Source organism: Canis aureus, chromosome 17, assembly GCF_053574225.1.
Source record: "Canis aureus isolate CA01 chromosome 17, VMU_Caureus_v.1.0, whole genome shotgun sequence".
Classification (NCBI taxonomy): Eukaryota; Metazoa; Chordata; class Mammalia; order Carnivora; family Canidae; genus Canis; species Canis aureus.
In genome coordinates this window covers 15,711,094-15,737,803 of record NC_135627.1, presented here as the reverse complement: position 1 = coordinate 15,737,803, position 26,710 = coordinate 15,711,094, and positions in this window count along the sequence as shown.

Sequence of the window (26,710 nt, the reverse complement as noted above, 5' to 3'; positions counted from 1 at the left end):
GGTCACACTTGGCTGAGCCGGGCTGCAGGATGGTACATAGATTTGCTGGTTTGGGCTGAGTGCTTACATGTGTGGAGGTCAGCTGGCTGTTAGCCAATCCAGGGTGGCCCAGTCCATCAACCAGTGGGAGTGCCCAGGTAGGTCCTTCTCGTGGAAATAGCAGAGGGCAAGAGTGAGCAAGCCAAATAATGCAAGGTGCCTTTCAAGTTTCCACTTGTATCATTAGCTGACATCCCACCAGCCAAAGCTGGTCACTTGGCCAGGTCCAGTGCTGGAATGGAAGGGTCATACAAAGTAACATGGCCAATGGTATGAGCACAGGCACTGACAAATCACCGGTGGCTCCTTGTTCAAAAAATGATTAAGAATTTCTAGACAGCAACTGCTGAGCATTAAAACAAGTGCCAGGACATTCTAACTAAAGAGTAAATCATATGCTCTTGAAACCAGCCCAGCCTCCATGGTAAAAAGAAAAGAGGATCTTTTTTTAGCACCTGTCATATGTCAGACAAATATGTACAACCAACCCTACACTCCAAAAGTGGCAGAAGACCCTTAAACACTAATGGGAAAAGAGGGCCCACAAATTGCACCTATTGATCTCAATTTTTTTTTCTAGAGAATTCCAAGGATCACTTAACTTCAACACCCAAACGTTCACTTCGAGGCTGGAGTTTTGCAGTCAGCCAGGGCTAGGTCACAAAGCAGCAGTACCTCCCTTTTTTGTTGTAATTAATTTCTTCGCAGTCATCGCCAGGGGAGAGAAAAGTTACTGAGAATGAGACAGGCACACAAGTCAGTCAGCACGAACACACAGTTCAGAGGAGACTTGGGGAAGCCCTAATTGAGCCCGGCTTTACCACACTCCATGTAACATACTGACCTTAAGCAACGAGACAGCCATCAGAATGAGCAAGGAGTTTAAATGAACAATGGGAAGTCATCTTTTCTAAGTACCTGCAATTAGCAGCGACCCTAAGAATTTTACAGTATGAAAATGGACATTTTGAGAAACCCGGCTTTGCTACACTCAGCACTTAAGTAATCAGAGGAAGTTTCCTTAAGCTTGTGGTGATTTATGAAGTGAGCAGTTGGCCTTTTCATCTATTACTGCTGTCACCAGATTTATTTCCTTTAAAAAGTTTTTATTTATTAAAAAAAAAAACATAACCGGCAACACAATCAGAGCCTGAGTGATTTCTTCTTGATTCTGCAAATTACATTAATGACACAATAACTTTAATACAAGAACCGTGGCTGTCAGATGCACACATCATCCAATCAATGGAAACAAATCATTTTCTCTTATGTTTAATGATTCTCTCAAGAAGTAAATCTAAGAAAACACAACAGTCAATCAATGAGGAGGTCGCATACATTGTCTCTCTCATCAGTAGAATTGAAAACAAAGGCTTCCTTTATTGTGTGAATTTTAACTAGTGGAAATCAATTTTTGCACACGGGGGAGGAGGGATGGATGGGGTCGACATCAGTGTCTGATTTTGATATTGTAAAGTCCCAGCAGAACAACTATTGCTTACCATGGCTTTTTGTGATTGTCCAAGTAGGCTGCAAACCAAGGTTCACTTACTCTTTCAGGAAAACTCTGATTCTTAAAACCATGTTGTGTGCAATAGGGAGCTTAGAGAGTCTACAGTCCTGCCCTAACTTTGTCATGTGTCAGGTTCTTGAAAAGACTGGAGATGTCCTTACAGATAAGGGTAAGCAGTGCAGTTGAGACATGATGTTTACAGACATAGGGCCATGTGTCTGGTTTGAACCCTTCTGCAGAGATATGTGGAGCTTCTTTGAACTTGGAGCTGCCCAAGAGGGAGCATGAAATGGGACCACTAAGTTAGCTCTGACTCTTCCTTTTAGACGCAGCTAGGGTGTAAATGTTGCAATGCCACCTGTAGTGTTGCCACCAGCTTAGTGGGAGTCAGTAGAGCAATGCAGGAAAAAACAAGCAGAAGCATCTTAAATATGACGTAACATCCTATGTTAACTCATTGAGGACATGGGTTTCCTTCCTAACTTCTTCTCTTTAAGTTCAGTTCAATCTTATAAAGTGCCCTTATGGCTATTTATGGTGTGAGGACCACTCCCCAGATTCTGTCCTAACCTTTTCTACTTGCAATGTAATTCGATTTTGCCATTCCTTCAACACCCCATCACCTGAGATAAGACTTCCATTGCCTCCGTGCTTGTGTCCTGGTCTCACCCTCCCTCTACCACACACCACCTACCACAGCCAGGTCAGTCATCCTCAAGCACAGCCACCCGCATGCACTTCTCTTTCAAACACCCCAGAATTGGGGCAGCCCTGGTGGCTCAGCAGTTTAGCACCGCCTTCAGCCTGGGGTGTGTTCCTGGAGTCCCGGGATCAAGTCCCACATCAGGCTCCCGGCGTGGAGCCTGCTTCTCCCTCTGCCTGTGTATCTGCCTCTCTCTCTCTCTGTCTCTCATGAATAAATAAATAAAATCTTTAAAAAAACAAACAAACCAGAATGACTCCCAAGATCAACTGTCCAATTCTCCACATCTCTGCTGTTCTTTTCCTCATGCCAGTCCCCAGGGGAGCATGGATTCAGGGTCAGGACCTCTGCTTTGCATTTTCGTGAATTTGATTTTATCAGCTCACTCAGGGTTTATTCATTCCAACCAGGCTACTGAGGCTTAGTCATACCCAGAATATGTTTTCAAGAAAAATGCAATCACTTGGGAACTAGAATATTTCACCAGCTGTTCAGTGTTTTATTTAAACCCAAAGGGGGCATCTGGGTGACTCAGTGGTTGAGTATCTGCCTTTGGCTCAGGTTGTGATCCTGGGGACCTAAGATTGAGTCCCGCATCAGGTTCCCCGTAAGGAGTCTGCTTCTCCCTCTGCCTATGTCTCTGCCTCTCTCTGTGCGTCTCTCAGGAATAAATAAAATCTTAAAAAAAAAAAAAAGTACCCAAAGGACTCTTAACGGTCAGAGAGTAGAGCGTGAGGAGTTGATTAATCCCTGAACAGCGTAGTCGCGTGAAGATAGCCAGCATCAGTCTGGAGTATTTATTGCACATCTACTAATTGTCAAGTTCCAGGACCTTGGGGTTCATCAGTGAACAAAAATGACAAAAAACCAACTTCCTTGTAGAGTTTATATTCTACAGTAAGCAACAGACTCTAAAAACTATAAACGATAAGTAAATGATGGCAGTAAAAAAGCAAACACATATAGAGCACTTACTATGTGGTTGGCATTGTTTTAAAGAACTTACCTATTTCCCCTGACTTTCCAGTTAGCAGGTACTGTTATTATTTCAAGTTCCCAAAGGAGAGCACTGACTTGCCCAAGGTCACACATCTGACAAGTGGTGAATCCAGTCCATCCTCTACAACTTTTCTATTTCTTTGTACCTTATGGGAAGGTATTTGTAGAATAAAGTCCTAGAAGTAGAATTGCCAGATCATAAAGTAAGTATATTTAAATCTTAATTGATAATTTCAAATTGCTTTCCGCAGAAGTGGCACCAATTTACAATTTATAATATTGTAAATTTATAATATGAGAGGACTTTTCTCTGCATGCCTTTAATGGCATTGCATAGGACCAGCATTTTTAAAATTTATCAAGCTGATAGATGAAGAATGGCATCTCATCTAGTGTCTTAACTTTCAACTCTTTAATTGTGAGTGAGGTCAAACATTTCTTCCTGCGTTAATTGGCCAGGTGTACACACGCATATGTGAGCAAACTGCGTGTTCTTGTCCTTTGCCCATTTTCTTTTGGGTTATTCATTTTTTTAATTAACTCATATGAGCTCTTTGTACATTAACGAAATCAATCCTTTGTCATTTATGTTCCAGATAGTTTCCCCAGTTTTTTACTTTTTTTTTTTTGCCTTTAAGATTTTCTTCTATGTGAACATTTAACATACTGCTCATTTTTTCATTTCATAGTTTCTGTTTTTACTGGTTTGCTTACTGAGAATTTCAAAGACCTTTACTCTGTGTCAGGGTGCATTGAACTAAAATGAACTAAAATCTCAATTAACATTTCCAAAAGAATTTTACTTCAAGTGAGTTGCATATATTGACTTCCAAAATAATATTATTTCAAAAATATCACTCATGGCCATATCACTCATAACACTCTATGGCCAAGTGGGCTGGATGACACTATGGTTTGGTGGAGTCACAATTGGTTAAAATATTTTATCCTATTAATATTAATTGAGATCAAGGCAACCTAAAAGAAAATGGTTATCTAGTGGCATACCACTAGTGTCAGTGTTTAGTTCCATCCTTTTTGATATTTTGATTAAATATTTGAATTAGAATAAAATGGATATCCTTACTAGATTTAGTAATGGCACAAAGTTGGATGGATGTTAATATACTAGATGTCAGATATATATTCAAATTGATTTTGACAGCTTGGAACAATCAGCAAAACTAATAAGATGAAATTTAATAGGGACAAGTGTAAAGTTCTGCAATAAGGTTAAAAAAAATGTCGGAGCAATTATAAGATGAGAGACACCTGAGCCATTGGCAATTCAAATAAAATTGTTTAGGGGGTTTCATTTAATGAAAATTGCAATACCGGCCAATAGACAGAATTGCCAGAAGAGCTAATGAGATCTTGAATTACATTAATAGAAATATTTCACCCAGAATAAAAACAGTAATAGTCTCAGATGTATGTTTTGCTAGTATGCCTGCACTGACAGAACTGTTTTAGTTCTGAGTGTCATATTTTAAGAGCCACATTGACAAAATGTAGTTGCTCCAAGAATGGAAACCATGTCATTGGGATGTTTAAGCCAGAAAAGGAAATCTGTTACTGGGGACCGAATAATCATCTTTAGATATTTAAAGGACTGTGATGTGAAGGCAGGATTATATTTATCCTCTGTAATCACAGAGAGTGGGACTGAGTACAGTCAGAGAGAGGGAAACATTTACTCTGTTTCAGAAAGAATGGTCTACTGCTTGGAGCTGTCCACGAATTGAATGATTGCCTGATGGGAGAGTGAGATTTACTTCATCAAGAATACTCAAGTGAAGTTCAGGGGTGTCATAAGAGAAGTCAAGTACTGGCTGAGATCAGCTATAAAATCGGTCACAGGGAATTTGTTACACATAGTTTAAATAGGGCCAGGTTTGCAGCTTCAATATTAGTCCTATAATAATATCACTTTCAATTATTAGCATCCCATTACGCACTAGTTGAATTGGAAAGAGAGGAACGGCATTTCAAACTCTCTCTTTTTTTAAATGATTGATTGATTGATTGATTTGAGAGGGCCTCCAGCAAGTGGTGGGAGGGATAGAGAGAGAGACTCCTTCGGGCCAACTCCCTGATGAGTGCTGAGTTCGTCAGGGGCTCAGTCCCACAACCTGTAAGATCATGACCTGAACCAAAATCACAAGTCCTACACTTAACTGACTGAGACACCCAGGAGCCCCCAAGCTCTCTTATATGTGCTGCAGCCAATGATATGAGTGCACCCTTAGAAGTATGTCTTGCAAAAGGACATCCAGCATGTCTGCTGATGCAGGGGACGGGGACTTAAAAACTTCTGGTCCAAAGGTCTTTTAAAATGCCTCCGATTATGGGGGCACCTGGGTGGCACAGTTGGGTGAGCATCCAGCTCTTGGTTTCAGTTCAGGTCATGATCTCAGGGTGGTGAGATAGAGCCGTATCAGGCTCTGAGCTCAGTGTGGAGTTGGCTTCAGATTCTTGCCCTCTGCCCCGCCCCCCACTGCTCTCTCTAAAATAAATAAATAAATCATGTGTTTGTTTGTTTTTTTAATTCCTCCAATTCTGGAGAATGTAAGATTGTGCATCTAGGAAAGCTGGTGTAGCTTCAGTTAGGAGAAGGTGGTGGCCACAAGCAAGTTCTCAAGCGGGGAAGGTGGGAGCTGGTGACATGAAAGAAAGCAAGAGACCAACTTTTGGAAATAGAGTTCAATGAGACCAAGATCTTCCATGCTCTTCACCCAGCCTATTTTTCCCCGTGTCTTCCCCTATTCTACTCTGCCCACACCAGACTGCTAGCAGTCCTGAACACCTGGAGCATGGTTACCCATGCTGTCCCCTCTGCCTGGAATGTTCTCCCTCCTTATCCATGGCAGTCAACCAGTCTTTCCTTCAAACATAGCTCACACATCAGCTTCTCTGTGAAATCTTCCTAGGTGCTTCAAGCAGAGGTAGGCACCTCCTTCTCTATAAGCTTCTAAAAGCTCCTCCCACATAAGGATTACATTAGTAATTAATCATTAGTACTTAATAATCCTTAATATGTCCAAGTGCTGCACTAGACCATGAGCCCCTCGGAGCTAGGAACAGTGTTCTATTGATGCTTTAAATTGTGCCAGGTACATATTTGTGGCTCTATAGGTACATGATGAATGAACAAATGAGTGAGTAAAATGAGTCAAAGGCCAGCAACACAGCTGAGGCCATGCTATAGGGGCAGATGTTCTGTTCCTTTAGTCGGCCGTGAAGAGCAGCGAGCCCTCATGGGATGGCTGGCTATCCCCAGCTATGGAGATTGGAATCTTTCCAGGATAGAGAGCAAGGCATATCATTACAAATGATTCTCAAATTTTCCCGAAATCCTCTAGAGACCCTAGCACAGTGTTCTGCCTAATAAGCATAATGGTTAAGACTTACTTTACTCCCTTCTAAGACATGCTCTGTCCCCTGCTCAGTGTGGTCAGACAGGTGGTCGATTGGGACAGAACGACTGCCTCCCCTGCCCCACCTGCTCACCAGTTTTGACTTCACTCATCTGTTCAGTTGCTCCCTGCTCTGTTGCTCACTGCTCCGTTACCCTTGTTGCCACTGACTTTCCCAACTGGAAAAGGCACTCTTCACATCTGGAAAAGTAACTCTTCATATCTGCCCTGCTGGAGGCTCAAGTCCCATCTCTGGAAGTCCATTTCTGTCTCCAGGCATCACTTTAGATATTTCCTGGCTTGCAATGACCCCTTCTTTCCCTTTCCTATTTAAGTATGTTTGAATCCTTCCAACAACAGGCCTATCTAAATAAGGCCAACGCTTACTTAGCCGCTGTCATATGCCATCTGCTGTACATAGGCCTAAAGACACCAGGATGAATGAGGCACAGCCCTGCGTTCCTGTTACTCCAGCTCATACTGGCTGCCCTGACCCCAGGCTTGGGCTTAGCATGACCCCACTTCCCTTGTACTGAATTATCTCAGATTTCTTTATACTGTTACTTCCCCCCAAGAGACTTCAAACTCAACTTCTTGGAAACCTACCTAATAGGCTCAATAAATATTTGTCACCAGGACGTCTGGGTGGCTCAGAAGTTGAGCATCTGCCTTTGGCTCAGGCCGTGAGACTGTGTCCTGGGATCTAGTCCCGCAGCAGGCTCCCTGTGAGGAGCCTACTTCCCCCTCTGTCTATGTCTCTGCCTTTCTCTGTGTGTCTCTTATGCATAAATAAAAGAATCTTTAAAAAAAATATATATATATATATATATTTGTCACCTGAGTTCGAGGGGGTGGGTTTTCATGGGTTGACATGATTCATCTTAGGAAAAAACTTCCAGACCTCCTGATTTTCTTGGACCGAATGTGGGATGAGGAATTTTATGCTTTCCACTTTAATTTTCTCATTAGAGAAAATTCCTTTTCAGAATTTAAGACAAGAATTAGGATCATCCCATTTTGGTTATATTTTTCAATGTTATAATATGGTTGCACTCTTTCTTTGCCAGAAAATTTGGACTCCCTGACATTTTTAAGCTATGGGTCTTTCTTTTTCCTTCTTTGTGTCTGGGTTCAGTTTTACATAGGGTTGGTTTTGATGTCAGGGCGTAGAAAGACATGAGGAAAACAAGCTGGACCCTTAACTCAGAAACACATTTTCTATACCGAAAGATGTGTACCATCAGCTAACGGTAAAGTCTTTCCCTTTCTATGCACCTGACTCTTTTTGTCTGAAAAGCACTTCTCAAAGAAAAAAAAATAAGCTAAAATATAAGCCACCATTAGGAGCATAAAAAAGATTGCAGATAGCTGGAAAACGGATTACGAGGCGCAACAGGATGAAATAACCCACAGCACCAAAAGCCAGGGCTGCTGAGGATCAATTACCACTGAGCCTGGTAATGATCTTCTTACATCAAAAGCCCTTTCAAGACATAGCAACATACCTGCCCTGCAAAGACTCTTGAACCGGAGGATAATGTAATCATCAATACTATATCCTTTCTCTTTTGTGAGCACTTTAGCAAAAGCCCAGTGAAGTAGTGACTCTGGTATTAAGTGTCATTTTAAACAATACCTTGAAACCATAATGCAATCTTACTCCTGAAATGGGAAGTATTTGCTGCCACGGTGGGTACACCTGGTACGTCTGGTCGCTAATAGAATAAATCTGTGATTTCCTTTCCACTGGCTTTCTCACTTCTTGCCTGGCTGAGTTGCAAATCAGTTGAACTTACCCCTCTTTTCTGTTTTGTTTCGGGATCTGGTATTTGTTTGTGCTTTATCTTCCCCTACCTCTTAATAAAAAGAGTAAACCAGTCTGCCTGTGAGAGTATTGACTAGGCTAAGAATGCGGGATTGTGTTGCAAAGGAGCTCAGGCCTGCAATGTTATCACTCAGCAGGACTGGGTCCCATCAGAAGGCACATGGTGTGCCATGACGTAGCTAGTCTTCGACCACAAAAGCGGACTTTTCTCTGTGAATTAGACAAACCACACAAAAGGCAACAATAGCTAGCATAAACACCATTTAATACTATTCACAGGCTATTGAAGAGATGGGCGTTGACTAAGAATCGCAGCAAAGCCAGGACATTGTGGGCAGATGAAAGGGGGCCTAGTGAACAGGAAGCATCATTGGAGCAGGCTGACAGTCACCATATAACGGCGGGATTGTGGGGCTGGCATTTACCCCAAGGGTCTTTACAGTCAGAAAAATAAAGAGAAATTAAAGCATAAGGAATCCTCTTTGTGGGCACTTAAAGCCCATGAAGCAACACAAGAAGCTATACAATTGTCTTTTCAAGACTCGTCTGTGCTTTAGATAATTATGAGAAGGAAACATTTGGGGTGTGCTGACTTCTAGGATTCTATATCACCCATTGGGAAAACTCATCTGTAAAAACACATGAAATTTTCACAGCGAGATGAATGGCTGTATAAACTTTTGCCTCATTTTAAAACAGGAAGCGCTAACTGCAGCTGGATTAGTCGAGCTATTTGCCGTTTCTGGAAGCCTCTTTTTTGGTCTGTGAGGTGTCCAGGGCAGGACGCCCTCGTTTTTTTTCAGGTACATAAAGAAAAATAAAATTAAATAAACCCTTGGAAATATAATGCTTACCTTTAAAATACTTATTCCTCTGTCTAAAAGAAAACTTATATGGACAATTTTAAGTAGGAATTTAAAGTATTTTAATTTTGAAGCAAATCTGTAATGATAATCATTCTTTGATGCATGCTGAGCTCCTTTTTTTTTAAAGCATAATGGGTATACCAAATATAGTGAAAAAGATTAGTGATGAAAGCACAAACAGATTTTTAGAATGTTCTAGAATGTCATTTTACTGAAGAAGAAATGGAGCCGGGGCATTAACTGACCAGCCATAGTCAGGTAACTAGTAACAGCAGCTCAGAGTAGATTTCAGGTCTCTCTGATTCCTTGTTCCACTATTTTGAATACAGAAAAAATTTTTTTGAATATAGAAATCATTTAAAAAAAAAGAAATCATTATTTTTCATGTAAAATAAACTTTTTGGTTGTTTATTTAGCCATTAAATCTTGAACAGTTTTGCCTCACCCATCTGCAGCTCACTTTCACTATCCATACATTGGGGTTCGCCTACCTTACAGGGTTATCGAGAGGGATTAGAGGAGTTGGTGCATGTAGGGTGTTCAGCATAGTACCTCACCTGGAGTAAAGCTATAGAACCGTTGGCTCTTCTTACTGTTTGTTTATAAAACAGCAGAGAGGGCTTTGGAGACCACAGCCTCATTGAATCCTGGGTCCAGCAGGGAACACCTATCTGGATCCCCCAATGGCAGGTGAGGAATCTGCTGACCAAAGAAGCTGGATTGGCCTGATGTACAGACACTGATGGAACCAGTTCTCAGGTCTTCTAACCACAAACCAGAGCTCTGCTTCTAACACTACTGTGATGTCTCTTAAGACCTTAAAAAATAGGGATCCCTGGGTGGCGCAGCGGTTTGGCGCCTGCCTTTGGCCCAGGGCGCGATCCTGGAGACCCGGGATCGAATCCCACGTCGGGCTCCCGGTGCATGGAGCCTGCTTCTCCCTCTGCCTATGTCTCTGCCTCTCTCTCTCTCTGTGTGTGACTATCATAAGTAAATAAAAAATTTTTAAAAAAAAAACCTTAAAAAATATTCTGTAAGAACAGTGAATCTGCCCAGGGTCACAGACCATATTGGTAGAAGTTGACTATATACACTAAAAACTCTTTGGAGGAATAGCCCTCAAATTTTAGCATGAATTAAAAAGAGAGAGAAAGTAGGGCACCTGGATGGCTCAGTGGTTGAGTGTCTGCCTTTGACTCAGGTCATGATTCTGGGGTCCTGGGATCGAGTACCACATCGGGCTCTCTGCAGGGAGACTGCTTCTCCCTCTGCCTGTGTCTCTGCCTTTCTCACTCTGCGGCCTCTCATGAATGAATAAATAAATAAATAATAAAATCTTTTTTAAAAAATTAAAAGCGGGAGGGAAGAGAGGTCTTTCCCAACATTCTCTAAATCCATAGGTCTCGGGCAGCCCCGGTGGCTCGGCGGTTTGGCACCGCCTTCGGCCCAGGGCCTGATCCTGGAGACCTGGGATCGAGTCCCATGTCGGGCTCCCTGTGTGGAGCCTGTTTCTCTCTCTGCCTCTCTCTCTGTGTCTCTCATGAATAAATAAAATTTAAAAAATAAATAAATAAATCCATAGGTCTCATGTGGATCCAGGAAGCAGTATATTTTAAAAAGCACAGTGTCCTCCCCTGGTGATTTCCAGGCAGGTTGTCCAAAAACCACACTTTGAGAAAGATTACCTAAAGTACAAAGTCTTGCCTTCCTCTCCACCTCCATCGTCTGGAGGATCCCCATCTAGTGTTCTTACTTGCACCCCAGTTCCACTGCTGCCAGTGCATTTGGTCTGCTGGCAGTGAGGGTAACGAACAGGATTCTTTTATACCAGTAAAAGCAACTAGTGAGAGCTAGGTCTGCGGGAGCTGACCCAGCTAACCGGCTCAAAGCCCCACATTCTGCTTCTAATGCTAGCCACTCACGTTGCCGAAGTGAGCGCAATAAATACGTGACCAAGAGTGGAGCACATCATCGCAGGCACCTTGACGCAGACCCCAAAGCTCTGTAAAACACACGCTCTCCTCAACGGCAGGTTTGTCAGCAACAGCCTTGCATTTATTCACCTCGTGATCACCTGTGTCAAGAACTATGGTTTTGGAAAAGGGAGACTCACGTCAACAAGCCACAGTACCTTCCACCGTCAGGCAGGCTGTGATCTAGCAGAGAAAGGCAAATATATACACGCTTGACTTTGAGTAAAAGGCACCGGCATCACCCAGGCTGCTGTGCATCTGGTTCAGCTGCAGGCAGCTACTTCCTTTCTCCTGAAGTTGCCTAAATAACACGGATCAGATAATGAGAGAAAAGCCGGAGCAAAGATGATAAAGCAGGAAGAGGCCATCTGCTGGCAGTTTTCTTCCTGTCCATTTCTTCACCTTCCCCATTTCTGTTTGCTTGACTCCTCTGAGCATCCCGAAGACTCTGTATACATCCACCTTGACCATAGCACTTTAATCCCATCCAGAAAGGTATACTGGGCATTCTGTGTGGGGCCCTGGGCACGGCCCCAGTAACAGAAAGGCAATGAAATGGGACCTTTGTAGTCAAGCAGGCAGGGGATACTCCTCACAGGACCATTTGTTAATGTTTCCTCTCCATCCCACACTGGATATGGTCTTTCCACATAATGACATCCTGTAACCTGCACCACAAGCCCAAGAGCACGATTATCCCATTTACTGAAGGACACCAAGGCTGGCTGGGCGGTGGGTGGGGGGCAGATAACCTCCAGCCTCACACAACTGGAAGTGTTCGAGAAGAGACAGAAGCCCCATCTGATTCTAAAGTTCTCAGCCTGCACTTGTCTGAGTGTTTGAATCCAAACTTTGTGTGCATTCTCTCCACGCCCGGTGCAGCGCTTGCCGAGATGATGCTGATGCGGTGTAATGGGTTCTGCCACGACACCTGCTAACTGATGGCATAGCAGTGTTCTCAGCCAGAGGCAGTTCTGAGACCTCCATCTGCCCGGGGATATTTGTCAATGTTTGGAGCCATTCTGGGGGGAGCAGAGAAGGCTTGGGCAGGGAGGGGGCAGCAAGCCTGGAGACGTGGCAGCCAGCCTGCATCCCATGGAGAAAGGGCCAGAGGCAGGGGGACTAGGGTGGGCACGAGGATGGTGGTAGAGAGACCATTCTAACGAGGACAATGCAGAGAGCAGGATCAGTCAGGGCATACCGACAGAAAACGGTGCACAAGACCCCGCAGGAGAGGAATCAACTGGCTTTGGCCAGTTAGTGCGGTGAAGAAGAAAGAGGGCATCTGAACCCAGGTTTAGAGTCAGGGGGACTGGGAGGTGCTGAACGAAGTGAGAAAGAAGAAAGTCTCAGGGCCAATGGGCTGGTTACTCAGGATGAGTCTTTTTCCGCACTCTCTTCCCTGGGAAACCTCATGACTCCATTTATTATCTCTCTTAAACATCCCCAAATGCAACGGAGAGTTCTTGTCCTGTCTTTTCCCCCAGGGTCCAGTTCCCCATCTCCTCAGGGAGGTTGTGCTGGTGCCTCCAGCTGAGAAATGCAATGGAGTGGTTTGAGCACGGACCACTGTTTGCCATCAGGTGGCTCTGTGGGGGGTGTTCTGGCCCTCAAGCCCCAATCAGCCCACATGTTAAATGAACTAATGCACATTAAATGACTATTAGAGATAGCATGGCTGTCACCAAAAAGGCAGTCAGCAACAAGTTTTGGTGAGGATGGCGAGAAACTGGAATGCTCACACATTGCTCGTGGAAATGTGAGATAGCATAAACACTTTGGAAAAGAGTTTGACAACCTCATAAAAAAGTTACACATAGATTTATCACATGACCCAGCAATTCCACCCCTAGGTATCTTCCCAAGAGAAATGAAAACATACATCCCTACAAAGACTTGTATAAGAATGCTGATAACAGTGGTATTCATGGTAGCCACAACGTGGCAACAACATAAATACCCACTAACTGGTGAATGTAGTGTGTTCATACAATGGCGCATCATTCAGCAATAAAAAGGAAAGTGTACTGATATGTGCTATAATATTAATGAACTTCAAAAACATTAAAATAAGTAAAAGAAACCAAATGTGAACAACTGCATATATTTTGGTTACCTTTGTAAGAAATTTCCCAAAAAGGAAAACCCATCAAGAAAATATAGACCAGTGGTTGCAGGAGGGCACCTGGGTGGCTCAGAGAGTTAAGCATCAGACTCTTGATTTCAGCTCAGGTCATGATCTCAGGGTCGTGGGATCGAGCCCCATGTTCAGCATGGAATCTGCTTAAGATTCTCTCCCTCTACCTCTGCCCTCTCTCTCACATGCACATGCCTTTTCTCTCTCTCCCTCTCTCTCTCTCTAAAAAAAAAGAAGAAAGAAAGAAAGAAGAAAGAAAGAAGAAAGAAAGAAAGAAAGAAAGAAAGAAAGAAAGAAAGAAAGAAAGAAGAAAGAATAGATCAGTGGTTGCCTAAGGCTTGGGGAGAGGGGATGGGAGCAGGGAGTGAACACTCCATAAACATGGAGTGATGGAAATATTCTACAACTGATTTGTAGTGATGTTTGCACAATCCTGCTTTGCCAAAAATCATTGATTGTATACTTCCAATGGGTGAATTTTACAATATGAAATTATGTATTTTTTTAAATGACTAGTGAGGGGCACCTGGGTGGCTCAGTCAGTTAAGCATCTGTCTTTGGCTCATGTTATGATCCCTATGGTCCTGGGATCAAGCCCCATGTCAGGTTCCCTGCTCAGCAGGGAGCCTCTTTCTCCCTTTGCCCTTACCCCTGCTCTTGCTTTCTCTCTCTCTCATAAATAAATAAAATATTTTAAAAATAAATAAAAATGACTAGTAATGGTTATCTTTGGATAATGCTCAGACTAGATGCTTCACTGTTAATAGTATCACCCACTGTCTAAAACAGATAAGATATCCTCAGGTATAGGAAATAAAGCCCACTCTTTGAGAGTGAACACATAAGAATCAGGAGACAATGGCCTTGTCCAAGGAGGCTGAGAGACAATCAAGTGTGACCCAAATGCATGACTGCAGCCCTGTATCTAAAGCTATAATCTCATCACTTCTGATTTCTACATCAGTCTGTTATATACGTTTGGTCTGCATGGCTAAATTCCACTATAGTTTTCTGACTCTGGGTCCCCTGGAAAGATTCATCTGGTTTTGCCAAAAGCATTTCTTAAAAACTACACAAAAGTAAAGTTCAGCTCAGTTCTTCCTTAAATCATTACAATTTCTCAATAACTGGCAAAAACTAATAAAGTTCAGTTGAACACACTAGTGTGTCTAATAGTTCAGTTAAACACACTATTATGGGGGTGCCTGGGTGGCTCAGCGGTTGAGCATCTGCCTTTGGCTCAGGTCATGATCCCAGGTTCTGGGATCAAATCTCATATCGGGCTCCCCGCAGGGAGCCTGCTTCTCCTTCTGCCTGTGTCTCTGCCACTCTCTCTTGGTCTCTCATGAATAAATAAATAAAATCATAAATAAATAAATAAATAAATAAATAAATAAATAAATAAATCATGCCATTATGTTTTAAAATGTTCAAAGTTATGGATAATGACAAACAGAATTGATCCTTACTGTCTATATTTTTGTTCTCATTATAATGTGAGAGGTCCTTAAGACTCTAAATCAAAAATAATGCTACCTCAGAAACACTGGAATCAACTAATCTAATATAACTGCATTCACGTAAGGGATTTATTTTAAATAGAATCAGAAACCAAATATATCCACAAAGTGAGGCAATATTCCTGGCTTATAGCATACGAAGGATTAAACAAATACTCCAGGCAACATTTTCAGGAACTCGAGGTTTAAATCAAATACTTGGCTTGTCCTTAGTAATTTAATTTTAGTAATTATTGGGTGCCAAGTCTTGGTTGAGTTTGCCCTCTTACATTAGACATTTAGGTTTTCATTTGTGGAGCGAATTACCCCAGCTCTGATTACAAATCATTGCAGCATTATTCAGTTTACGCCGACCATCCAGTTAGTAAAACTGGCACTTTCCCCATGATCTGAGTCTTGTAACAGCCAGTGGCCCTGTAAAAGAGGATGTTTGCTTTCCCCCTGCCTGTGCTGAGGAAGGAAGTTGCGAGCTGAGTAAGCAAGGCCGAGGAGCCAGGCACTCACTCCTTTGGGGAGTTTATCGTGACAGTGGCCTCCAGATGGGCAGAGCTGGCAGCTTTCTTGCGCCCTGTGTGAACTGCATGATCTCATGCCTTTCTGAGCCCAGGACAGAACTGAGAGGCTTTATTTGCACTGCACCTGCCCCGTAAGCCACAGCATTGATTTCTGCTCCCAGAAACCCTCAGTAAGTATAACTATTTCACTGGGTCTGCTGCCCTGTTTATCACCCGGAAAGAAGACTCTAGGTTCTCATGCCTATGTGATGGAACTTTTATCTTTATTTGCCAGTGTATTTATCTTTGTGAGATACTTCAGAAGCCCACACACAGCCTTTAGTTCTGGATCTGTGAGAAATGACTCAACATAATATTTCATTACTTCTTTCAAAGATAATGCATGATTAGTGTGCTTCTGCCCACTGACTCATAGCAAATTTCTCATAACCGAAAGAAACAAGTCAAAGGAAAAGTATTAAAATGACACTTTCTCCCCTATTCTTTAATGAAAATTTTCTTTTCTTTTTCCTTTGGTAGTTTTAGTTGGTTAACCATAGCAGATGGTCATAATAACACAGAGAACCAGAGAAATGAGGGGGACTTCGTAAGATCAGCTTACCCTTGACTCAGTTAAGTTCAGACTGAGAGGGGATAATTTTTATTCCCTCTGCAAAGATCTCTAACGAAAGAACTTCCCCCAAAACTGGTGTCCTATAATGCTTCGTGACTGATGCTCAACCATCTCGGCTCCCCACTGAAGTTGGATTTCTTCTTGTAGTTCTGAAAGCAGACCTCCCTCCAGCTTCTGCTTCCTATGGAACTCTGACACTTTGGAGCACCACCAGTGTATCTCCTTGTGGCAAAGGGAATCCAGGTTACCAGCCTCCAGAATCATTGTTCTCTGAATGTTATAAAATCACAGGACTTAAGAACAAAAAAGCATGTAATAGACTATCATCCCTGACTTCTCTGTTCATGGGAATCTATCTACATAGTTCCAACAGCTCTGACCCTGACCTATGTAGTCCTTGAAATGGGGGACTCATTGCATCAGAGGACCACAGTCTGCCATGGGGCAAGCTGTGTTGTCAATAAGTCAGTAAATTAAAATGTCCCTTGAGCAAAATTTACCTCCTGGTAACTTCCACTAGGTTCCAAAAGGTCTTTCTAGAAAGAGAGAACAAACAGGAGTCTCTTCCCCGTAGACTTGCAGAGAGTTGACAATACCAATGGCGTCGTCCCTCTGCCCTAACACCAACCTTATAGAAATAAACACACTGCCTCACTGTGTTCCAGATCATGGGACTGGATTCTACTCTAGTCTTTAACATTGTGGTCTTCATTTGCATTTACCTTGCAATAAAACTACATTAATATTAAACATCACAGCTAAAACATTATACATGCCACCTGAGTACATGAACAGTAAAGAATAAATATGTCAAATAAAGGAGGGGGGAATCTCCACTTGGAAGTAAAAACTCTTCAGTGTTTTCATGAGTCAACTCCAAAATAGGATATGCCCAAAATAATCCTTTAGGGTGCAGAAAGAAAAATACAACTGATATTTCTTCATCTAAAACATAAGGAGGACACTAAGCCCTAGTGATATTCATTCCCTGAATGTAATGTGTACATGTGTATACTTTATAAATAAACATGCATAGGTTGGGAGGTACATGCTCAGATTTCCTTAATTACAGGGATGCACTTTCAAAAGTGCCTGGGGACCTGTGGCTTAAACTATATTCATTACCTATTAATTCATTAATGTAAGCTATAAATTTCTGTAAGAAGATTAGAATAATAGTGTCCTAAAACATAAGAGAGACCTTTTACAACGTAGTTTATGATCATGGCAACCAAGGAACAAATCAAAAATGTATTTCATTGTGTTTTAAATTGCATCGGCTGTTTGAATAACTAAATCAAATAGATACAGTTTGTCTGAAGCTTTCCAAAATAAGGCAAATGGAAACAAAACCTCCTTACAAAAGCAGAAATAATCAAAAGTGTATTCTAATACCCATTTAATCCACTTAGAAATCACTGACTTCACTTTTCTATCTTAATGATGTTGGTGCTATTATGAAAGTTACTGGAGTCAAGATAACATTTAATTTTTAGAGATTGTTGGTGATGATTGTTTAGGGACCACTTCTATGTTTTTTGGAGCAGGGATGCAGAAAGTAGACATAGGCTGTGTTTTGTTCAGGTCCACAGCTCATACATCAGTACAGTACATACAAATCTAGGTGATGGGATCTTTCTGCAATCTTGAATGAAGTGCTAATGTTTCATGTCTTTCTCTACCTTTAAAATGGGGATTGTGGCGTGAAGTCATGAAGAAACACCTGGTTTAAAAGAAGAGAGCAACAATACCCAAAACCCTAGAAAGTAAGGGAAGTGAACTTAAGCCTGAGATAGAGACTTTACAGAGTCATGAACCCAGTAGAGTCATTCAAAAATATTTCTATTCTCAATCTGCCAGTGATATTTACACACTGTAGTGGCAATAATCTCGTAGCAAATCATCCTCAAAATAGGGCAGTTCACTGTAATATGAAGGAAAAAGAAACACTTGAGAAGCACATTATTTATGCAGCGACTATGCAGCATTTCTCAAAGGATAGGAGGTGCACGCGTGCGCACACACACACACAGAGTAACACAGAAAAACCCAAAACATACCTATATGTCCGTTTTTCTATGATTTTTACAAGACAAGCTGTTATTATTAAAGCTGATGAGTCATGGGAGATAATTGTTCCTATTTAAGCTGTACTAAATAATAAAGAACTTGCTTCCTGTGTGTGATTATAGGAGCCGTGTTGCTTCTCTCTGCATCTCACTGGTGCTGTAAGCAGAGCCTCAGGGCCACAGACAAAGCAGAATCCTGAGGATGCTAACGTGCTCAAGAGTATTAGCCAGGTTGGCCATCTTCCTACTCACCCCTTCCCCTCAAAGTCCCACCAACAAACATTGCCCAGCACCAGCAAGCCTGCCGCCCGGAAATTCTCTGACGAAGCTGCCTGATTTGAATCCTAACTAGAAAAACCAAACACTTCAGCTCAGACTCCAGGGGAAGATGAATAACATAAATGGCCTTCTCTCCTGGAAAAAAAAATCTAATTATATGTGTATAGATTTTTTTAAAGGTTGGCACTGAATACTCAGAAATGTATTAAAATCATATTTACTCTCAATAAGAAAACTGAAAGGGAAATGATATTTTGAGACAAAAGGCCAACTCTGGAATCGGGAGATGGCAACAGTTCCAAAGTGCAGGCAAGTGAGGAAAGTGTATCCATAAAGCGGTGACAGCATCTCTCTTGCCTGACCTGTGGGGAGGATGGTTCAGAAGCTAAGAACCATCACCCTTTACCTCTTCTCTTCTGAGCATCTTCTCAGGAAGGAGATGCTCCTTTTTTTCACCTTGAACTTAATAGAAAATCTTTTTTGAACATGAGGGGATTTTTTGTTGCTAGTGATGGTTATGGATTTGCTATACATCCGTGCTAAAGAATTCAACAGTTGCTGATATATTGTCATTACTAGAACTCCTATAAAGAATGCCATAGGAAGGCAATATAGCATAGTATTTAGAATATGAACTTGACTCTGAAAGGCCTGGCTTTGAGTCCTCAGTCCATTAGTATGAACTGCATGGCCTAGGCAAGCTATTCAAATCCCCTCAGCCTCAATACCACACCCATACAATAGAATAATAATACCGACTACTCAAATTCAGTTTAAAGAGAGGTCTGAATTATGGGGGCAAATGTGTGTGTAAATCACAGAAGTTCTCAGTAAATAGTTGTTATTAGTGTTGTCATAAATTCATAGCTATTGTTGACTACTCAGATTAAGATGATAAAGGAAATGTCTCTATTTAAACTAGAATTGATTTGTATTTCTCTACTCTGAACCAATGTATTATATTTATCCTATCAAAACTCCAAACCAGTTGCATGCATTTGCTTGTAACTAGTTATCATACTGTAATTTTGTGGAGAATTTAAAAAGAAAAGCCATCTTTCAAATAATAAAAAGGATAGCACTCATCATCACATCTTGCTTTTAGCCTCTCCTCTGGACCCATATGGGTTCATCACACCCTGATTTTCAAAATGTGGTACAAAATGAATGAACAGGTGCCCACAAATATCTTGTTTCTCCTGTTCTCATTCAAACTATAAGTCTATTGGACTTATCTGATTTTTTAAATTTTGGCCAGAGAAATAGTTACTGCTCCAGATCAAATCTCTGAGATTTTCTAAATATAGATCCCAGAAAAGTAGTCTTCAAATTTAAGTATTAGAGGCATAATATCAAGAAGACATTTTGCCACAAACTTTAAAGACAAGATTGTGTGCCTTCCATATCTTTTTTTTTTTTAATTTTTTATTTATTTATGATAGTCACACAGAGAGAGAGAGAGAGGCAGAGACACAGGCAGAGGGAGAAGCAGGCTCCATGCACTGGGAGCCCGACGTGGGATTCAATCCCGGGTCTCCAGGATCGCGCCCTGGGCCAAAGGCAGGCGCCAAACCGCTGCGCCACCCAGGGATCCCGTGCCTTCCATATCTTATAATGCTATTATTCAATTAGACTTCCCGGCTTCAAATACTTAGACTCACATACATTAAGGCAGGTGGAAAAGGTTCATTAAAAATAAAAAGGATTCCTAAAGATGTGCAATTGATACTGCATGATGCTGAAGTAAAACTCTTCATACCTGTATTTTGAGAACTGGTTTTGCTGTGTAATGAATTACACCAAAACTCAGCAGCTTAAAACAACAAATATATATGATTTCACAGTGTCTGGGAGCAGTTTACGGAGTGATTGTGGCTCAGGAATCACCTCCTCTTGAGGTTGTAGTCAAGCTGTTGACCAGGGCTGCTGTCTCATCTGAAGGCTTGACTGGGAGAAGGTCTATTTCCAAACTCACTCATGGGGTTGCTAGTGGGTCTCTGGTCCTCACTAGACCTTAGCAGGGATTTCAGTTTTCACCTTTACAAGCCTCTCTGTGGGTTACCTGAACATCTTCATGACATGGAAGCTGGCTTCTCTAACTGCTTATAGGCTATTGAACTGAGTGAGGGCTGAGTCCCTTTCCATGTGGACACCTCATAGGACAGGTTACAACATGGTAACCAGCTTGCTTCCCTTAGAGCAAGTGATGAGAGAGAGAGAGAGAGAGAATGAACCCAGCTCTGAAGCCACTATCTTTTATAACCCAATTTAAGAAGTGGCACATCACCACTTCTCTGTATTTTACTAATCACACAGACAATTCTATACACAGAGTGAGAGAGACTAACACAGACAATTCTCTCACAGAGTGAGAGAGACTAACACAAAGACGCGAAGACCAGGGGGTGGGGATTCCTGTCATCTTGGGAACTGGCTACCAAATACTCATAGCCATTAACAGCAGAATGGGCTCTTTTCTGCCTTAAAGCTGTGAGTGTTCTCTGGCTGAAAGAAAACAGAATGGCCTCCTGGCTGTGGGAGGGTCTTGGTTAGAGTAAAATCAAATGAAAAGACTTATTCACAGGCTCTTAAATGTGGGGCCATTCCTGAAGGTACATATTGTGCTTATGTTTCTATAGAGAAAACATGTTTTTACTGTAGCTTCTCTGCATGGGATGAAAGAAATCCTGATTTGGAAAGCTTTCCTTTCATTCCAAATCTTTTCTACATAGAATGAGAGGAGGGAAAGGTGATTTGGAAATTCTACTTTCACCTGTAGTTACTGTAGTTTGTGAACAAATCTAGTCAGGGGCTCAATTTTCAAGAAAAGTAACTTGGATTCATAGAATTCTAAAACTGGAGATACCTAGAGCCATGCGTTTGCTTCATAGATGACGACAGGGGTGCCCTGGCTAATAATCACCTTCCCAAGGGGATACCGAGGCATTTCCAAATAGAACTCTCAAAGGGATGATATTTGTAGTTATTTTTCTTTTACCCAAGAGGAGCTCAGAATAGGATTTTGCCAGCATACTGCACAGCCTTATCTTAATTCATTTGGTAGACACAGAGGGGGGACTCTCTGTGCCAAGGAAAGAGGAAATAAAGATAGGATTCAGTTCTTGCTTTCAAGGAGCACATTCTATCCAAGAGGAGAGGGAGGGACAAACCTAAAGTGTAATATCAGAACACTGTGGTGAGGAGGTGGAACCCAAGCATATGCGGGATAGCTGGTGGAACTGACAGTGTCTGGAAGGTGATCAGTTGTCCTTTATCGAGTATCTGAGTGGTAGGGGCTGTGTTAGCTACTTTAATCTAGACTCTTTCACTTGCGAGGCTACTGTTTCTACTGTCCAAGCTATTTAGTGGAGCGATGAACTTGTAGACAGAGTCCAGCTAGGGAACGCGGCCAGTCCCAAGAATACTGGCCTTTCACCATAACCTAAACATTGGAGGTCTGGGTTCATAATGATACTTAAATCTGACAGTTCTCACACTTTTGCTATACCTGTGTATTCATTCTTTAGGCAGGTCATTAATATCTACCACGTGTCAGGCACTGTGCTAGAGACTGGGGTTAGAGTGACAAATAACCCACGTGTCCCAAGCAGGTTTCACAAAGCTCACGGCCTACTCCTCCCCCTTCACTCTACAGAAATGGTCACCGTCCCCTTTTTGGTAGCTTTATTTTTTAGCTCTGGCTGACAAGATTGTGCCTGATGCCACAAGGAAGTTCAGGCTTCAAATGTTAGCATAAAGATCTCTGGCTTCTACAGGTGAAGAAAAAACATGAACAGATCTGCCGTTGCCGTGCTGGGGCCAGTAAAGCCACCGTTCCTTAAAGAAACCCATTTTGAGTTGGCTTCATTAACTTGAAGTGCACAGAAGACATTAGTCAACCTAGCAGTGTCCCCAGACTGGACTTTCCTTCCCGGAGTTTGGAACAAGTACGCTTTCTTTCTTCTGTGGGTTATAAGAAACTAATATCAGAAGGAGGGCTTGGGTCACCTACGGGAAGTAATAGCTACTCATTTGTGTGTGTGGTTCATTGGAACATTTAGGTTTCCCAGGACTCACTTGTTAATGGTTGAACGAACTCAACGCCAATCAGGAGCAAACCATTTGTTTTCCATGAATACTTCCACTTCTTGTGACCTAGAGCCTTCCCTCAAATCCCATCTATTTAGGAAGAATTCGGGGACAATGGATTAATGGCATTAATATTTCCCTCTTCACCTCCTGGAGAGCTGGCATTTTTCAGGAGAAGGTGACATCAGTGTGAAACTCACCCTTCTTAAGCTTTCAGAAACATGTCTCCTTATTTAAAGATTAGATTATCCTTCTTCCATTGTTTTCCATTAGATTTTGTTTCCTTTCTCCTTTTTGGGTAAGGCCAGCTCACTATTTTTAAAAGGTGATGGACCATGTCAGGATTTAGAAAGTGAAAGGAAAGAGATTGGTTTGGATTTTCTCACTCTCTTTGTGTGCTCTAAAGCTCAATAAACTTCGAATGGTGACTGCAGGTATAGGGGTAGAGGAAAGCTTTTGTATCCTTAGAAAACCTAGGTTTCAGTTGGATTATAGAGGTAGTCAAGAGATAGGAAAAAAAAGTTCAAATAGCACTTTGACTACTTTCCATGTCAATGGATATGTATCAGCCATATTCCATTGCCATAAGAATCAGCATGGTTAAGTATTGATAAAAATTTTTTAAAGGACACAATACAAGTTATCAAAAAATTGGATGAGTTTGTTGTAATGAAGACAGGACTGTATGTAGTTTATATTCAAGTTTATGGATTTTTCTGAATACTGAATAAATTGTCAAAACGGTACTAAAACTCCACGTAAAAGAACCACTCCAAACTGTTAATCTGCTTGATACATCTTTTTGTGATTTTTTTTAAGACTCCAAGCAAATATTTTAAGCTCACTCTAGCGCTGCTAGATAGATTCACTGGGATTTGACTACATTCACTTATTGTGTAGGTCTAATGTCACCTTTCTTTAGAGCAATTTACAAAATACCACAGCATATAGCAGATCTAAAGCAAGTGGTAAAACCGAGATGTGCAATTCTTCTGGCAGGCTTATAGGAAAGAGGGAATTTTTAGTCTGTGCTTAAAATCTGAAACTCAGCAATAGTCATTGGTCTGGACTCATTGGCCTGTATGTCTCCCGAGTTTTTCGGCACCCAGTAAATACGTCCTACTGGAGCAGGCTTTGCCTGTGGCCACTCAGGGGTTAAAATACTAATTTATTAAAAATTTTCCTATTCTAACCACTTGTCTCTTCAGAGAAGTTGGGGGCTTTTGTGAGGGACAAGAATTAGGAAGCTAGCAAACTTGAATTCACAGCCAGCCATGGAGCTCGTTCACCTCCTTTACACAGGTATTTTGCACTCTTCGTTTCTCAGGACCAGCCTGGAGATCTCTTTCTGCTACCAGAGAGATGCGCATATCAGAAATGACTGAGAAAAGAAAAATAAAGTTATTACGTGTATGAGGGATTAAGCATCTACCCAAAGTTAAGGAATGATGGAATGAGGCATGACACTATCACTTTTTTTGTTGTGACTATTCTCTAATTTGGAGAAATAAATGCTATATAATAATCTATTATCAGATAGCTGGGGCTGCCCGTCACTCTTTCTCTTCATGTCTTTTTATTTGTGTCCATATACGTATAAAGGGAGGATAAATTAATTAACTGTGCATAATTACCAAATTCTCCAAACACGCGCAGCCTTCACCCAGTGGAAGCAGAAGTAGGCTGTACATTGCACGTAGTTGGTGTAGATGGTAGATAGCCATCATCTATTGTAAATCTATTCCCACAGCAGGATTAAGTGAATTCAAATTCAAATGATGCATCTATAATATGTTGTCTAATGTGAAGCATTGTAAATGTCCTCATCGCAAAAATGGAATAACGCTTTCAATACAGGGTATTTCTCAGAACTGCGCTAACTACAAGATGTATTTAGATATCAAAAGATAATGAACTTAGAAAATATAGGCTTTATATAAACTTTAAATTTTTATGATTGGGTATCTTTGTTATTTGGCTAGAGGTATTAATTTAATTAAACGTGCAAGAGGACTTTCCCCCAATACCCAGAGAAGACTATTTGCATTTTTAAAAATTATCACAGCTTGTTATATAATTGCAGCCACTGGGGCTGGATGCCTGCGACAAAGCCCCTAGTTTTCCTCTCTCTACTGCTTCTCTAACGAAAATACAGTTCCCCTTCAAAGTTTTCCAGCATACTGCATCCTATAACTCACATCTTCTTCTTGTAAGAAGCAAGTTTGTTGGCTCATTAATACAAAACTTACAGAGAAGGTTCTCTACATATTGATCTAATTAAATGTTTTTGAGTCAGGACAACAATAATAATGGGATTAATTATTGTAATTTGTGCAGCTGAAGTAGATACATAAATAGGTAATCTTTATTTTTCAATATTGCCAGTGGAAAATGATTTCAGACATTAGGACCTGGGAGAGCCGGGAGCTACAGCTGCTGAGTGAGTGCCCCTCCCATGGTTCTGGCCAGCAGCCCCGACATCCCTGCACAAAGTAATCACAGATCACAGCATTTAATCACTGAAAACAAGCACTCCAGAGGACAGCAGTGTCAATATCCCACTCTCTCATTATCTGTTTGGATTGCACATCCACACTGTCAGATAAACAGAGTGGAAAATTAAGATTAAAAATATGGTAATTTCATTTCAGGCAGCAGGCACCACTCACTGCCCCTATTATGCTATTGATTACCTCTGAATTCAATTTTTCTTTCAATGCAAACTTTAATCTGTTTGCTACCCAGCAATTCAACTCCCCAAGGGCTATTTGAGAGTAAGTAACCATTTAATCTGATGCTAACTGAAAAATCACCGTCCTTAATGAATTGTGTAAATCATTCAGCTCTAAAGCACCTTTGACTTCTATTTCATTTTTTATTTTCTACTCAATATAGGAAAGGATCGGCGTGTGAATAATTACAAAGTAGCAAGTATTTTTACATAGAGCAAATATGATAAAAACCCTATTATAGTGGGGCATGTGTAATGAACAGTACTTTTTAATTTCAAAATAGCTATTCATTAAAAAAGAATGGAAGATTAAAAAGAGAGGCTCAAAGCTCAAGGTAAAAGTTGATAGACATTGTAATTACATGGTTAATTTCAAAGATTTATATGCTGTTATGATTTAAAAGGAATTTTTATGACCTGACATTTTCATTTGAGAAGATTTTTTATTTAAAATTAATCTTCGAGCTCCTATTCTTAATTATTTCTTGGCAAGCGATAAATGAGAATACAAAAAAAAAGCCCTATATCAAATTTTAAGCAGAATAAATGCATGCGAATTTTCCAACAGCAATAAAGTGGTTTTTACTTATTTGAATTGCTTTACATTGAAATCCTCGGTTGGAGGAATTTGTGGGAGAGGGCTGGAAATTACTGGCCCATTTAAGGGAGCAGCAATCTTACGGCCATGCAGCTTTCAGGGCATTTCAAAATCTCGAAGTGGAGAGAGGGTTTAGCTCGGGCGAGCTGACTGTCTTTCAAGTTGGCGTGGGGAGTTTTCAACAGGTCTCTTTCCCCGCTCGTCCCGGACCCCGGGGGCTCCCCGGGGCAGGCGGGGGGCGCGGGCCGCGGCGGGAGACCAGCACCCCGGCCCCGGGCTGGCGGCCCCCGCGGCCCCCGCGGCCCCCGCGGCAGCGCACCACGTGGAGGGCCTCGGCGGGCTCGCGGCCAGGACGCCCTGGGCACCCCGGGCCTCGCACGCGATCGCCGCCGCCCGCGGGGCCGCTCCTGCAGTTCGGGGGCGAACGCGGACACGCGTATCCTTTTCTTCTCCGCTTTTGGGGCTTCCACGCTCCACGGGCGCGGGGGCGCTTTGCAGGCCCCACTCCCCATCTCCCCGCCCCCGTGTTCCTCTGCGGGGTTTGGGCACCGGCCCCGGATCCCCGTGCGGGCCTCCCCGGCGCCGCGGGGCCTCTCCCGGGGGTGGGGGGCGGGGGGCGGGGGTCCCCAGCGCTCCGGGTGATGGGGTGGGGCGGGCTACATGGAGGGGGCCGCCGCTGAACGCCCGAGCCCGCTGGGAGCCGGTTTAAATCGTCGAGTCCCCGGAGGAGCGAGGTCGCCCCCCGCCCCCCCCGGGCGAACAGGGGCCCCGGGACCGGCGGGCGCGCGGGGAGGCTGGGGGCGGCGCGGGGTGCGCGCAGCTGCT